Source organism: Elephas maximus, chromosome 3 (genome assembly GCF_024166365.1).
Source record: "Elephas maximus indicus isolate mEleMax1 chromosome 3, mEleMax1 primary haplotype, whole genome shotgun sequence".
NCBI lineage: Eukaryota > Metazoa > Chordata > Mammalia > Proboscidea > Elephantidae > Elephas > Elephas maximus.
In genome coordinates this window covers 32416389-32431033 of record NC_064821.1, presented here as the reverse complement: position 1 = coordinate 32431033, position 14645 = coordinate 32416389, and the positions used below count along the sequence as shown (strand labels likewise).

The following is a 14645-nucleotide window of genomic DNA, read 5'->3' as shown; positions in this document are numbered from 1 at the left end:
TCCTCACAGTCTTCCTTAACTTGTTCATAACAAGCTCCTGTCCTGCCAGATATCATTCAATCACGGTTATTATTTCCAAAATATATTTGCAGCACAAGAACTGCTTAATGCCAGTAAGTGGCTGTCCACTGGCCTTCAAAAAGCTCAGAATAGTCAGCATGGCTCTAAACAACCTGCTGCCATTGCCTCCTCCAATCTGGCTCACACAACCCCTCCCCACCACACTTTGATTTCTCTGCTTCAATCATGTCTGACTTTCATCAAAGAATGGACGATACTGGGTTCTCTGCCACCTCAGGGATTTGCACACTCATTTTGCCCAACTGAAATACTCCTTCCACCCCAACCCATACCACATGCTATCAGCCCTACACAACCATGCATGTAGCTAAATAAAACTAATTTTTTGAATCTTCACTTAAATTTTTCTTTTCAAGCAGTCTAAATGAACTCTCAGGTTAAAGCCTTTTATTACAGGTATCAGATGTTCCTAGTTTTCATTATTTATTTAAAATGTCTCCCAGGTTAGACTGTAAATCTACAGGCAGACACTAATTTTTTTGTTCCTTTTGGCCTATGACACTGATCATTGAGGACACACACAGATTATCACCTGCCGTATATCCTCTTGAGCAGCACTATCCAATGGAAATTTCTGTGACAGTAGATATGTTCTGTTTCTGCACAGTTCAACACGGGAGGAGCAACTAGCCCCATGTGCCCATTTAGCACTGAACATATGACTAGTTCAACTAAGAAACTGAGCTTTTTCCTTTGGTTTTAATTGAAATAGCAACATTTCACTAGAGGACATTGCAGCTCTAGTGGACTCACCAGAACCCTAAGCAAACAACACAGCAGACAACAGGGTGCGAAAATCATCATCACCACAATGCAGAGCTTCATAGCCTTTTGTTTTTATTGGAAGCCTATCCCATAGGGGAATATAACTGATAAAAGTAAAAACAAAAAAAACACTGCCATTGAGTTGATCCAACTCATAGTGACTCTATAGTACAGGGTGGAACTGCCCTATAGGGTTTCCATGGAGTGCCTGGTGGATTCAAACTGCTGAGCTTTTGGTTAGCAGCTGTAGCTCTTAACCACTACACCACCAGGGTTTCCACGTAACATTCAATTCAATGTGCTTGTATGTCCACAATCAAGGTTAATGTCAACCTAAACTTGATTTATCTCATTCTGAAACCTACTATATTTAAATATCAAAATGAGTGGGTGTAATTGAGGGGACGGGGGGACACTCTCTGAGGAGGTGACATTTGAAGTAAGACCTGAATTATAAGAACTACCAAATTCTTAGAGTTAAAAAAGTTTTCCTCTAGAGGCAGGCTAAGACAGTGAGATAGTCAGATACTTTGTGTCATCCCTCTTACAACAAAGACCCACAAAAAACAAGTCAATCAGCTATGTGATAGTCTAGGAACCTCCAAGCATCAGAGATAAAGCTGAAGAATTGAACTGAGCGACAGGTGTAAGGAGAAGCAATTCAAAAAGAGCAGAAATGGAGAATTAGGGGTTGCTAGAGTGCTGCTAGCCAAACCTGCACAGCATGGACATATTGAGGCAAGCAGCAGCATCACCAGCCAAAACCCACCCCATCTGGTAAAGCTAAGCAGGAGTGACTCTGCACACACCTCCAGAGTCAAATAGGAGTGATACCTGACCTCCTGCGAGAGTTAAGTGCACGTGCCCAACCCACCACGCGCACTCCAGTCCCCACCCCACCAGAGCTTCACGGGCCGAGGAATGCTCTCTCTTCCTCCCTCATCCCCCTCTCCGCTCTGACACCAGTTCAGCAGCATTAAACACCGTCATGGCCCTGGTCCAGAGGTGCCCACCCCTTTGCCCAGCCACTGGCACAGCGGATCCACAAGCTTACAGTGCCCTCTACCCTTTCTAATCACCTGCACCAGTGCCTTGCTGGCAGAGCCAGCACAGCATGTCCACATGGAGACAAAGTGGGCAATGTTCCCAGCTGAAGCCCACTTTACCTGCAGCAGCTGCAGACCTGTGGCATTTGACACTGCCCTGCCCTCCACCCTCTCCAATCACCTGCACCAGTGCCTTGCCGGCTGAGCACAGCCGTACTGGGACAAGGTGGACAGGGTTCTCAGATGAAGCCCACTTCACCTGCAGCAGCCAAGTGGCATTCACCACTGCCCTGCCCTGCCCCCTAAGAAGGGAGCTCAACCACCAACACCAGGAGCCAGAGTGCTGGCAGTACTACCCACTCCATCCACCTACTAACAATGGGGGCCTGAGGACTAGTGGTGCCCCTCAATCCCTCCAGTCAAAGGCAATGAGCACCCAAGGACTGGATGCACAATACCCCCATGACACACTCTAGTGGACAGGGGCATGCTCTCCAACCAGGAACCCTTGGGCAGCTGACAGCCCCCTGCCTCGCCCCCTCATATCACCCTACACTGCAACCAAAGACTTGTGCCTGCTCCAAACACCCCTACACTCCCCTGTCTGCCTAGGACTGTAGGTTAGAGTCTCTTTACTGCACACTCAGTGACCAAGGACCCGGGCACCTTTGCCCTGACCATCCAGCAAGCAGTGGTGTGCACACACAACATCCAACCCAATGACCAGGGAGAGCAGACACATCAACTCAACAAAAACACCACCCACATTCTCAGGAGCCCCACAAGAACAGTGAACAGAGACCCATGCTCACACACCTAGTAGCTGCTCTGCCCACCCAGAGACAGGAGGTGAGAGCTTCAACATGGCCAGATTACTGACGAGAGTAGCATGCACTCCCAGCCTACTCAGATATATCAAAACAGAAATTCAGGATACAGTAAACAAACATACAGTAAATAAATAAATATAATAACTTCTTGGTGCCTTGGACACAACAGTCAATATCAAATCAAATCAAGAAGCAGGGCAAGGTGGCTCTAGCAAGCGACCAAAATAAAGAACCGGAAAAACTTCTGGAGGAACATAAGGCAATGGAACTACCTGATAAAGAATTCAAAAGACTAATATGCAAGCTCTCCAAGAGATTAAGAGAGATCAGGGAAAACACAGACAAAACCAAGGAAAACAAAGATAAAGCAACAGAACAATTCAGGAAAACAATATAAGAACAAACGGCAGAATAAATAGGCTACTAGAAACCATACAAAATCAGCAACTAAAAATCCAAAGATTAACAATAAAATTTCAGAATTAGAAAACTCAACAGAAGGACATAAGAGCAGAACTGAGACAATGGAAGACAGAATTAGTGAGACTGAAAACAAATTCCTTGATACCAATTTGGGGGAGGAAAAAGAAGAAAAACGAAGAAAGGCTAAGAATTATGTGGGACACTGTAAAAACGGCATGGGACAGTGTCTGGCCTCCTCTAACTTCACAAGGGGGAAGGAGAACCAAGACTAACAGCCCAAGGCTGATTCCTATAAGGCAGGGGTCAGATATGCCTCCTCTCTTCATGACCTTTATCAATTCTGACACCAACTATCCCTCCCACAGCACTCTGTACTTTTCTGCTGGGTTCAATAATTCATTGCAATGGCCACACAGAACCCACAAGCAATACTCATGATTATGGGGTATATTAGGGAAGTAATAGGTTATAATTCCGGCTCAGGAACACTCAAGGATACAGTTCTTCCATCAGGACAGCCTCTTCCCAGCCATGCTGGCAGGCATACCTCTGCCTGGCCCCAGGCCTCTGTCCAAAGGTACTCAGCTTTCTCTGTCTGTGGGCCGGGAAGCCTACCACACTGTATCCTGCTGCCAAGTCTCTCCTGCCACCGCTTCTCACTGTCAAGGTTAGGGCTCGCACTCTGTCTGGGTCCAGAGCTTTTCAGCACAGGGATCCCAGGCTCAAAGGACGTGCTGGCTCCTGGCTATTCTTCTTTGGTCATGCTGGGATTCTCCTCTCTGCTCTGAAATTGACTCTCTCTTAAGGCAAAATTGACCAATCCCCTCGGTGAGCCACAATTACTCTATCACACAGTCCTGCTCAATCACCTGGATGAAAGTTACAAGGCCATGGCTAGAAGGCTGCACAAAAGTAATCAATTGTACTGCAGACACTATCAAGAGGAAAAACTTATCTACGATCGTAGATCCAGAATGGAGGGGTGGGATAATGGAAAACACAGAACTGTTGAATATTTGCTAGCAGAAAATTTCCCTAATATCATGAAAGATGAGAAGATATCCATCCAAGAAGCTCAACAAACCCCATACAGGATAGATTGCCAAAAGAAAGTCAGTAAGACATCATAATCAAATATGCCAAAACCAAAAACAAAGAGCCCTGAGAGTGGCTAGGGAAAAAGGAAAAGTTACCTACAAAGGAGAACCGATAAAACTAAGCTCTGATTACTCAACAGAAACCATGCAGGCATGAAGGCAATGGGATGACATACATAAAGTCTTAAAAGAAAAAAAAAAAAAACTGCTATCCAAGAATTTATATATTTAGCAAAATTGTCTCTCAAACATGATGGTGAAATTAGGACATTTCCAGATAAACAGAAATTGAGGGAATATGTACAAGCCAGACCGAAATTACAAGAAATATTAAAGGGAGTCCTCCAGTTAGAGGACATCAGACAACAATTCAAAATTAGGACACAGGACAGAACAACCAGATACCAACCCAGATAGGGAATTCTCAAAAGTAAAACAAAGCTAAAAGACTGAAAATAGGGAGCCAGAGATGTCAATATGTAAACAACAACAATATCAAAACAAAAGAGAAGGAATAAATGGTGTAGTTAAAGAACTTCCATATGGAGAGGAAGTCAAGGCAATATCAAGAAATAAAAGACTGGTTTAAGTTCAGGAAAATAAAGGTAAATTTCATGGTAACCACTAAGGAAAGTAACAAACCTACCCATCAAAATAAAAAAGAAGAAAAACATAGACACAGTAAAAATAAAATCAACAATAATGAAAGAAATGAAAAGAAAATCCATAAACAAAAAACTCAACACAGAAAATTAAGTGGAACAAAGAAACCTCAACACCACACACACACACACAAATTCAACAAAATGACAGAAGTAAACTCATACCTATTGATAACTACACTGAATGTAAACGGTTTAAATGCACCAGAGTAAAAAGACACAGAGTGGCAGAATGGAGTTAGAAAAAAAAAAAAGATCCATGAATATGTTGTGTATGAGAGATGCTTCTTAGACAAAGACATAAACTAAAACTCAAAGGGTGGAAAAAATACATCAAACAAACAATAACCCTAAAAGAACAGGAGTGGCAATATAAAGCTCTGATAAAATAAACTTTAAAGCAAAATCCACCATAAAGGATAAGGAAAGACACTATAAAATGATTAAAAGATCAATACACCAGGAGGACATAACCATAATAAATATATATGCACCAATGGCAGGGCTGTAAAATGCATAAAACAAACTTTAACAGCATTGAAAAGAGAAATAGCCAGTTCTGTGGTAACAGCTGGAGACTTCAGCACAACATTTTCAGTGAAGGACAGAACATGTAGAAACTCAATACAGATACACAAGATCTAAATGCCATAATCAACCAACTCGACCTCATAGACATATACAGAACACTCCACCTAACAGCAGCAAAGTATACATTCTTTTCCAGTGAATATGGAACATGTCCAGAATAGACCATAATTTAGGCAGTAAGCAAGCCTCACCAAAATTCAAAGCATCAAAGTGATACAAAGCATCTTTTCTGATCATAAGGCCATAAAAGTAGAAATCAATAACAGAAACAGCAAGGAAAAAAATCAAATACATGGAAACTGAACAATACCTTGCTTAAAAACTTCCATGTAAGAGAAGACATCAAGGATGGAAACGAAAAATCCACAGAATTAAATGAGAATGAAAACACATCTTACCGAAACCTTTGGAACACAGCAAAAGCAGAGCTCAGAGGTCAATTTATAGCAATAAACACACAAATCAAAAAAGAAGGGCCAAAATAAAAACATCAACCCTACAACTCAAACAAATAGAAAGAGAACAGCCAAAGAAGCCCACAGGCACCAGAAGAAAGGAAATAAAGATTAGAGCAGAAATAAATGAATAGAGAACAGAAAAACAACACAAAGAATCAACAAGACCAAAAGTTGGTTCTTTGAAAAGACCAACAAAATTGGCAAACCATTGGTCAAATTGACAAAAAAACAACAGGAGAGGAAGCAAATAACCTGAATAAGAACTGAGATGGGTGATATCACAACTGAATCAACTGAAATAAAAAAGGTCATAACACAATACTATGAAAACCTGTACTCCAACAAATTTGAAAACCTAAAGGAAATGGACACATTTCTATAAACACACTACCTACCTAAACTAACACAAACTGAGGTGGAAAAACTAAACAGACCAATAAAAAAGAAGAGATTGAAGAGGTAATTTAAAAAAAAAAAAAAACTTCCAACAAAAAAGCCCTGGCCTAGATGGCTTCACTGGATAATTCTACCAAACTTTCAGAGAAAAGCTCACACCAATACTACTCAAACTATTTCAGAGCATAGAAAAGGAAGGAATTCATTTTATGAAATCAGCATAACCATGATGCCAAAGCTAGGCAAAGACACCACAAAAAAAGAAAACTACAGACCAATATCCTTCATGAATGCAGATGAAAAAATTCTCAACAAAATTCCAGCCAAAAGAATTCAATAGTGTATCAAAAAAATAATACATGATGACCAAGTGGGATTCATACCAGGTATACAAGAATGTTTCAACATTAGAAAATCAATCAATGTAATCCATCACATAAATAAAACAAAAGAAAAGAATCACATGATCACCTCAATTGACAAAGAAAAGGCATATGACAAATTCCAACATTCATTCTTGATAAAAACTCCCAGGAAAATAGGAATGGAAGAGAAATTCCTCAACATAATAAAGGGCATTTATACAAAACTGACAGCCAACATCATTCTCAATGGAGAGAGAATGAAAGCATTCCCCTGAGAACAGGAACCAGACAAGAATGTCCTTTATCCTCACTCTTATTCAACGTTGTGATGGAAGTCCTAGCTAGAGCAATAAGGCGAGAAAAAGAAATAAAGGGCATCAAAATTGGGAAGGAAGAAGTAAAATTCTTCCTATTTGCAGATGATATGATCCTACACACAGAAAACCACAAAAAAGCTACTGGAACTAATAGAAGATTTCAGCAAAGTTGCAGTATACAAGATTAACATACAAAAAAATCAGTTGGATTCCTCTACACCACAAAGAGAACTTCGAAAAGGAAATGAGCAAATCAATATCATCTACGACAGCCCCCAAGAAGATAAAATACTTAGGAATAAATCTAACCAGGGTCTTAAAAGAACCATACAAAGAAAATACAAAACATTACTGCAAGAAACCAAAAGAGAACTACAAAAAAGGAAAAACATATCATGCTCATAGATAGGAACACTCACCATTGTGAAAGTGTCAACACCACCCAAAGCAATCTACAGATACTATGCAATCTCAATCTAAATTCCAAAAGCATTCTTTAACGAGCTGGAAGAACAAATTACCAACTTTATATGGAAAGGGAAGAGGCCCCAGATAAGTAAAACATTACTGAAGAAGACAAAGTGAGATGCCTCATACCACCTAATCTTAGAACCTATTATAAAGCCACAGTAGTCCAAACAGCCTGGTACTGGCTCAAAAACAGACACACAGAACAATGGAACAGACTCAGAACCCAGATGTAAATCCATGCATCTAAGAGCAGCTGATATTTGACAAAGGGCCAAGTTCTGTTGTTAGATGCTGCTGAGTCGGTTCCAACTCATAGCGAACCTATGTACAACACAACGAAACACTGCCTGGTCCTGTGCCATCCTCACAATTGTTGTTATGCTTGAGCCCATTGTTGCAGCCACTGTGTCGATTCATCTCATTGAGGGTCTTCCTCTTTTTTGCTGACCCTATGCTCTACCAAGCAAGATGTCCTTCTTCAGGGACCAGTCCCTCCTGATAACATGTCCAAAATATGTGAGACGAAGTCTTGCCACCCTTGCTTCTAACGAGCATTTGGCTGTACTTGTTCCAAAACAGATTTATTTGTTCTTTTGGCAGTCCATGGTATATTCAATATTCTCCGCCAACACCACAATTCAAAGGTGTCCATTTTTCTTCGGTTTTCTTTATTCATCATCCAGGTTTGCATGCATATGAGACAACTGAAAATACCATGGCTTGGTTCTGGCACACCTTAGTCTTCAAGGTGACATCTTTGCTTTCCAACACTGTAAAGAGGTCTTTTGCAGCAGATTTGCCCAACGCAATGTGTCACTTGATTTTCTGACTGTTGCTTCCAGAGGTGCTGATTGTGGATGCAAGTAAAATGAAATCCTTAACGACTTCAATCTTTTCTCCAGGATATATAAAGAACTACCACTCAACAACGTACGAACAAACCATGTTAAAAATGGGCATAAAACTTAAATAGACATTTCACCAGAGATGATATACAAATGGTCAATAAACACATAGAAAGATGTTCGATGCCATTTGTCATTAGGGAAATGCAAATCAAAACCACAGAAGATACCACCTGATCCCTACTAGGATGGCTACTGTCAGAAACATGGAAAACAGCAAGAGTTGGGGAGAATGTGGAGAAACTGCTGGTGGGACTGCAAAATGGTGTAGCCTCTGTGGAAAAGTTTGGCAGTTTTCAAAAAGTTACACACACGATTACCCTAAAAAAAACCAAACCAAACCCGTTGCCATGGAGTAAATTCTGACTCATAGCAACCCCACACAGGACAGAGTTGAACAGCCCCATAAGGTTTCCAAGGAGAGCCTGGGGGATTTGAACTACGACCTTTTGGTTTGTAGGTCTTAACCACTGCTCCAGCATGGTTTCCACAATTACCCTATCACCCAGAAATTTCCATTTCTAGGAGAGCTGGTGACACAAATGGCTAAAGACTCAGATGCTAACCAAAGCATGGGCTGTTTGACCACACCCGGCGGCTCTGAGGGAGGAAGATCTGGTGAGCTACTTCTGTAAAGATTACAGCCGTGAAAACCCTGTGGCACAGTTCTGCTCTGTCACATGTGGTCGCTATGAGTCTGAAATCGCCTTGGATGGCACCTAACAACAACAAGTATATACCCAAAAGGCTTGAAAGCAAGGACGCAAACAGGTATTTATACCAACGTTCACTGCAGCACTATTCACAATAGCCCAGAAGTGGAAAGAAATCAAATGTCCATCAACAGACACATGGATACAGAAAATTGAATATTATTCAGTCATAAAAAGAAATGAAGTTCTCATAAATGCTATGACATGGATGAATCTTGAATATATTATGTTAAACGAAATAAATCAGACACAAAAAGACAAATATTATATGATCCCACTTAAATATCTAAAACAGGCAAATGTATAGAGACCAAATGGTTACCAAGGGTGGATGGGAGAGGGGAGGGGAGTTAATGCTTAAGAAGCACCGAGTCTCTGCTAAGGGTGATGGGAAACTTGGAAACTGACCGTGGTGACGGTTGCACAGCATGGTGAAAGTAATCAATGTTACTGAACTGTGTGTATAAAAATGGTTGAAAGAGGAAAAGGTTTTGTTGTATATATTTTACCATTACCCAAAACCCACTGCCGTCGAGTCGACTGGAACTCATAACGACCCTATAGGTATTTTACCATACACACACAAAAAAAGATAGCATGAAATGCCACTATTAAAAAAGAAAGAAACTTAGTTTCTTGGTCTGAGTGTGTAAGTGAAAGGAGGAAAACTAGATACCATGAGGACATAGTGAGGAAAGTGGTATGTCAACGATTTAATGCCAACTTTAGGCTGTAATAACCTAGAGAAATTAAATCACACTTGAGGAACTGCAGTGTGTAAAAAATGGACTTTTTAAGATAACTGGATCTGGATCACCTTGTTAGTAATACGAACAACAACAAAAACAGGACTGCTTCCATAACCTCTCCCCCCAAATCACATCAATTATAATTCTAAGTAATTAAAAAAAAAAAGAGAGAGAGATTAAGCTAATGGCATTGTTATATCCAATCATTTCTCAAACAGGACATTTAAATTCAACCAAACCCAGACCTGCGGCCGTCAAGTCGATTCCCACCCATAGCAACCCTATAGGACAGAGCAGAACTGCCCCACAGGGTTTCCAAGGAGCAGCTGGTGGATTTGAACTGTTGACCTTTTGGTTAGCAGCTGTAGCTCTTAAAAGGCACATCTGGCTGGGTTCAAAACCAGCAACCTTTCACCTAGTAATCTTAACCTTTTCCACCACCCAGGGACTCCCTACCTTTTACTTTGTAAAATAATTATTACAAAAGATGAGGTACTTTTTGCAACACTGTAGTGTGTTTGACCCTCTAGGATCCGCTGGAGAATTTTGATTACTTTCATTGCATAGGCCTCCCTTTTTGTCCTCATTCCTAATATCCGCTGTTTTGACAATGGGAATATGCACGATTTTTACTCCAAGAAGCCTTCAACCTTTTAAGAAGTGTGGTTCTTTGGTAAGAAAAATTGCGGTTCAATCACTAGCATCCAGTCCAGCAGGGGGTGTGTGATCGTTATAAATTCCTCGTGGTCTATATTAAGCTTGTTCAGCAACATCACATTTTATATCAGAACAACTAGAACTGGCCACATTGTTTCTCACACAATCATGATGAAAATTTCTGCCTTACAGCCAAAGAAATTGCTCAAAACATGCTTTGTACTAAATATTTTCCTCCTGATTTGGGGTAAATACGGTCCTAAATGTATGTACTAGTTCCAACTCACGTTTCTTAATCCTTCATCCGTCTTAAACACCCATAACCATTAAAGAAGGGAAAATATATTCCTCATCACAATCTTGCTGTTTATATGACCAGCAACACTTAACAAAACTCCTGCCTTGATGAAGCACAGAAAATAAAGGGGAGCCATTTTAGGCAGGGAAATGGTGATCAAGAATATGCCCCTTGGAGTAAGAACAGACCTGAATTTGAGTTCAGACACTGACACTTACTAGATTTTTGTCCATGGGTAAGCTATTTAATTTCTCCAAGACTATGTCATACAGCAAAATCATGAAGCCTGGTTAAAAATGAAAGGAAAGAGTTTTATTGAGGGAACAGACAGCTGCAGAACAAAAGGACACTGTAATGGGAAAATGTGGAGTCCCAGCAAATGGGACACATGAATACAAGGGGAAGCAACAGGGATGGGGCAACATGGTTATAAGGCTGGAGGAGGGAGTACAAAACACAACATTCTGATTAGTTTACAGTGATTGAGGTCAAAGGTGAGACAAAATAAAACCATCTTTTACGTTACTGGTTACCTGACTATACTGAGTGGCTAAAGGACATAACCAAAAGACATGGGGCCAAGTGGGGGCTTCATATTGGCTACAAAGCAATGACAGGATGGACATTTTCAGGAGTGGTCTGTTCAAAATTACCTTGGTCAGACTGTCAATCTCCAGAAGAGATTGGGAACAAATAGTTTCCACCAGGGAACCAAGGAGTTTCCACAAAGCATTGACATTCTTTAGCCTGATGGCAAAGAAACATATTTTCTTCACAATAATAGAGATTGGTTCCTAGGCAACAAAGGTAGAGTCTGGGGAAAAGGTTACACTGAGCTCTTAGAGTTAGCTCAGTCATTTTACAAAGAGGCCTCTGTTTTGATATTATCCCTTATCAACTATTACTTCTGTAGAATACCACAAATACTCCCTACCTCACAGTGTTGTTTTGTGAACAAAGGGAGGTGCGGTAGATAAAAGTACACAGCACAATGCCCAGCCCTTCTGAAATAGCTCAATAAATGGTAAATACACACACACGCCCAGGGCTGACTGAGGCCTGCGAGCTCAAGGTGACTGTTGTGTGTGTAAGTGTGCATGTTAGAGAGCGGTGGCAGATGAGGCTGAATTGTTAAGAGAGAAAGAAAACAAAGGGGAGTACGGTGAGTGGAAGACTGGAGGGGGTAGAACAGGGCATTTAAACTCAGGCTAGCTACCCTGGGCATCCAGGAGGCCTGTGACTCTGCATCTTTCAAACTCCCATGTGAAGCTGACGCTGTAGCTCTTGACGGCAAGGCCCAGAGAAGGTATCATGGAAGGTATCACAACGTTTCAGCCGAACCGCAAAAGTGCTGTCACTTCCCAAAATTTAACACAGTTTCTGTTCTGTCTAGGTTAGAACCAGTGTGAACCTCGGGTCATCCAAAAGTCTTATTAGCATAGTAAAATCCCCGTTCAAAGAAAGAATCGGACACCATTTTCTCTACTCGCTAAGGCAGAGCTGTGTAAAAAACTCTACTGCGCCTGCGTGCCATGACAGCCCATGTAACCCCTGATATTTGTATGAACTTCCTAGTTTAAACCTATAAAAAAAAAAAAAAAAGCTTCCAGCGGATTGGGAGCAGAATTTGAGAAAGGTTCTCTCTGCTCCTTTCTCGTGCACCTGCAGTGAACACTCTTCCTCCCTCCTCACCTCGGTGTGCTGCACTGACTCAAAAAGACGCATCTGGCGAGACCCACTTTGGTAACAGTCTGAGAACCACACTTTCGCTTAGCAAGGATTCACACGGTTTTCACCTATTAATGCCCCAAGAGACACAGTTCCACTCCCACCTACTCGGCTGTCTAGAAAAGCACCTGCGACCCACCGGGGCTGGGATCTCGGAGGAAGTGGCAAAGTGGCAGCCGCGGCCGCTCCTCCGGCTAAAAGTCTCGAAGTACCTGTCAGGGCAGAGAGACGAGGAGGGCGCAGGAGCCCGGGAGCGGCGCCCTCAGACCCCGGGACAGGAGCCTGCGCAGTCACCTGGTAGTGCATCAAGCCGACTGGCGACAGAATCCAAACTTACCTCACACCGTAGCAGGAGGCAGGAGTGCGGCCACACTAGGCTGTCCACCTGAAGAGGCGCACTTCCGCTTCCGGTTTCTGGGACGCTTGGTGCCTCAGGGAAGGGGTTTCGTGCCGGAACCTAGAGGACTCAGCTTAGTGACCTAGCGGTTCGGCGTGTCCCCTTTGTATTTGGGATCTGGGCATTGTTGTCCTTATTTCCTCTATGCGTATGTGAACTGAAACGCGGATTTCAATGACCAAAGATACCCTTGGGGAGCAGAGAAAGTTGTAATTTGCTCATTTGGCCGTTCGAAAAAAATTTACCATGTTCTTTAGAGAAATAATTTGTTTGCTCCTCATAAATATTTCCCCATCTTTAGAGTTGTTGAAGTCTCTAGTTTGGCTTCTGTTTTATGGTTTGTCGTCTCTTGCGTATGAGGTATCTTTCCCTAGGAGCAGGTTACAGACTGGTCAAACCCAGGCTGATCTCTCCAAGTGCTGAGGACCCTGCAGAGAGGACTTTTCCAGGGTGAAGGGCAGGAAGATACCAGTCGTTCTGAGGGACAGTAGGTAAAAGATGAAGTACCTTTGAAAATGACAACTGTAAACAGTTTTTACATTTTTTCTCATATATACACACATGTAATAAAGTGGTGCATAATATGTACAAATCTTAAGTGTACAATGCAATGAATTTTTACATCTGGATACACACTCAAACCTCCTCTGAGATCAGGTTAGGGAAGCACACATGAAGATTCTCTCGTGCCTTTTTCCCAGTTGATGTTCATCCTAGGAGTAACCAGTGTTCTGACTGTTATTGCCAGAGATGAGATTTGCCCATTCCTGGACTTCATATAATTGGAATAATACTGTATGAAGTATATCATGTCTGGCTTCTAGTCAACATTACGCCTGTGAGATTTTATCTATGTTGTTGTACATAGTAGTAATTTCTTATTTTTTTGTCACTGTGTTTTATTCCAATGGATGAAAACACCACAATTTTTCTTACTTATTCACTCATTTTATTCTGTTGTGTTGTAGGGTAAAAAACATCACAAACTTTAGTAAAGCAAAAAGAAAGAGACAAAAGCAAGAAGCGGACAAGCATGCTGCCACAGCCATGTCTGCCCGAGTCCAGAGAGTATTATAGAATCATCAGTATATATTAACACTACAAAATAGGCAAAACCATTGAAAACTTCATCTTTTCACAGATTGGCTAGAAACTGTGATCTTACATTTTGAATTGCCTTTCTTAACAATCATTGTTACAGGTTTCACTGAGGACAGTCAGGAAGGTCTTCATTGGTCCAACAACTTTTTATTCACTAAATGTTAACAGAAAAGTAAGAGTGGGAAGTCTTTTGTGTTCTGGCTTATGTGAAAGTTTCCCTGAAAGATGTTTCCCAAGATTATCTATTGTTTTTATCTCAGAGCCCAGTTGATGTGTCCTTGTGAGTCCTTATGAGCCCGGCTCCAGCTGGGTCACATTTTCTATGCTCAACAACAGGGAATAATGACTCCAATATCATTTTCTAAATCAGTTGTTTTAACCCAGCATGTGGTCTATCTTGATGAATATTTAATGAGTGCTTATTATTATTATTTTTAGAAATAATGTATCTTATACTGTTATTGGGTACAATGTTCAATAAGTATCAATTAGGTCAAGATGATTGATGGTGTTTGTCTTAGTTATCTAGTGCTGCTATAACAGAAATACCACAAATGAGTGGGTTTAACAAACAGGAATTTATTTTCTCAGAGCT

At 41.3% G+C, this 14645-nt stretch overlaps 1 protein-coding gene across 9 annotated transcripts in view; it reads right to left on the bottom strand.

The window, feature by feature from the left end:
* LOC126072251 (zinc finger protein OZF-like) overlaps nucleotides 1-13458 on the bottom strand; it is a 54248-nt gene extending 40790 nt beyond the window's left edge. For 4 of the 9 annotated variants that reach the window (XR_007516478.1, XR_007516476.1, XR_007516477.1 and 1 more), the window contains exon 1: nucleotides 12890-13458. The gene's annotated coding sequence lies outside the window, so the exon portion shown is untranslated. The other 5 variants (XM_049877125.1, XM_049877123.1, XM_049877127.1 and 2 more) reach the window with 2 other exon arrangements.
* Nucleotides 13459-14645: the final 1187 nt, after the last annotated feature.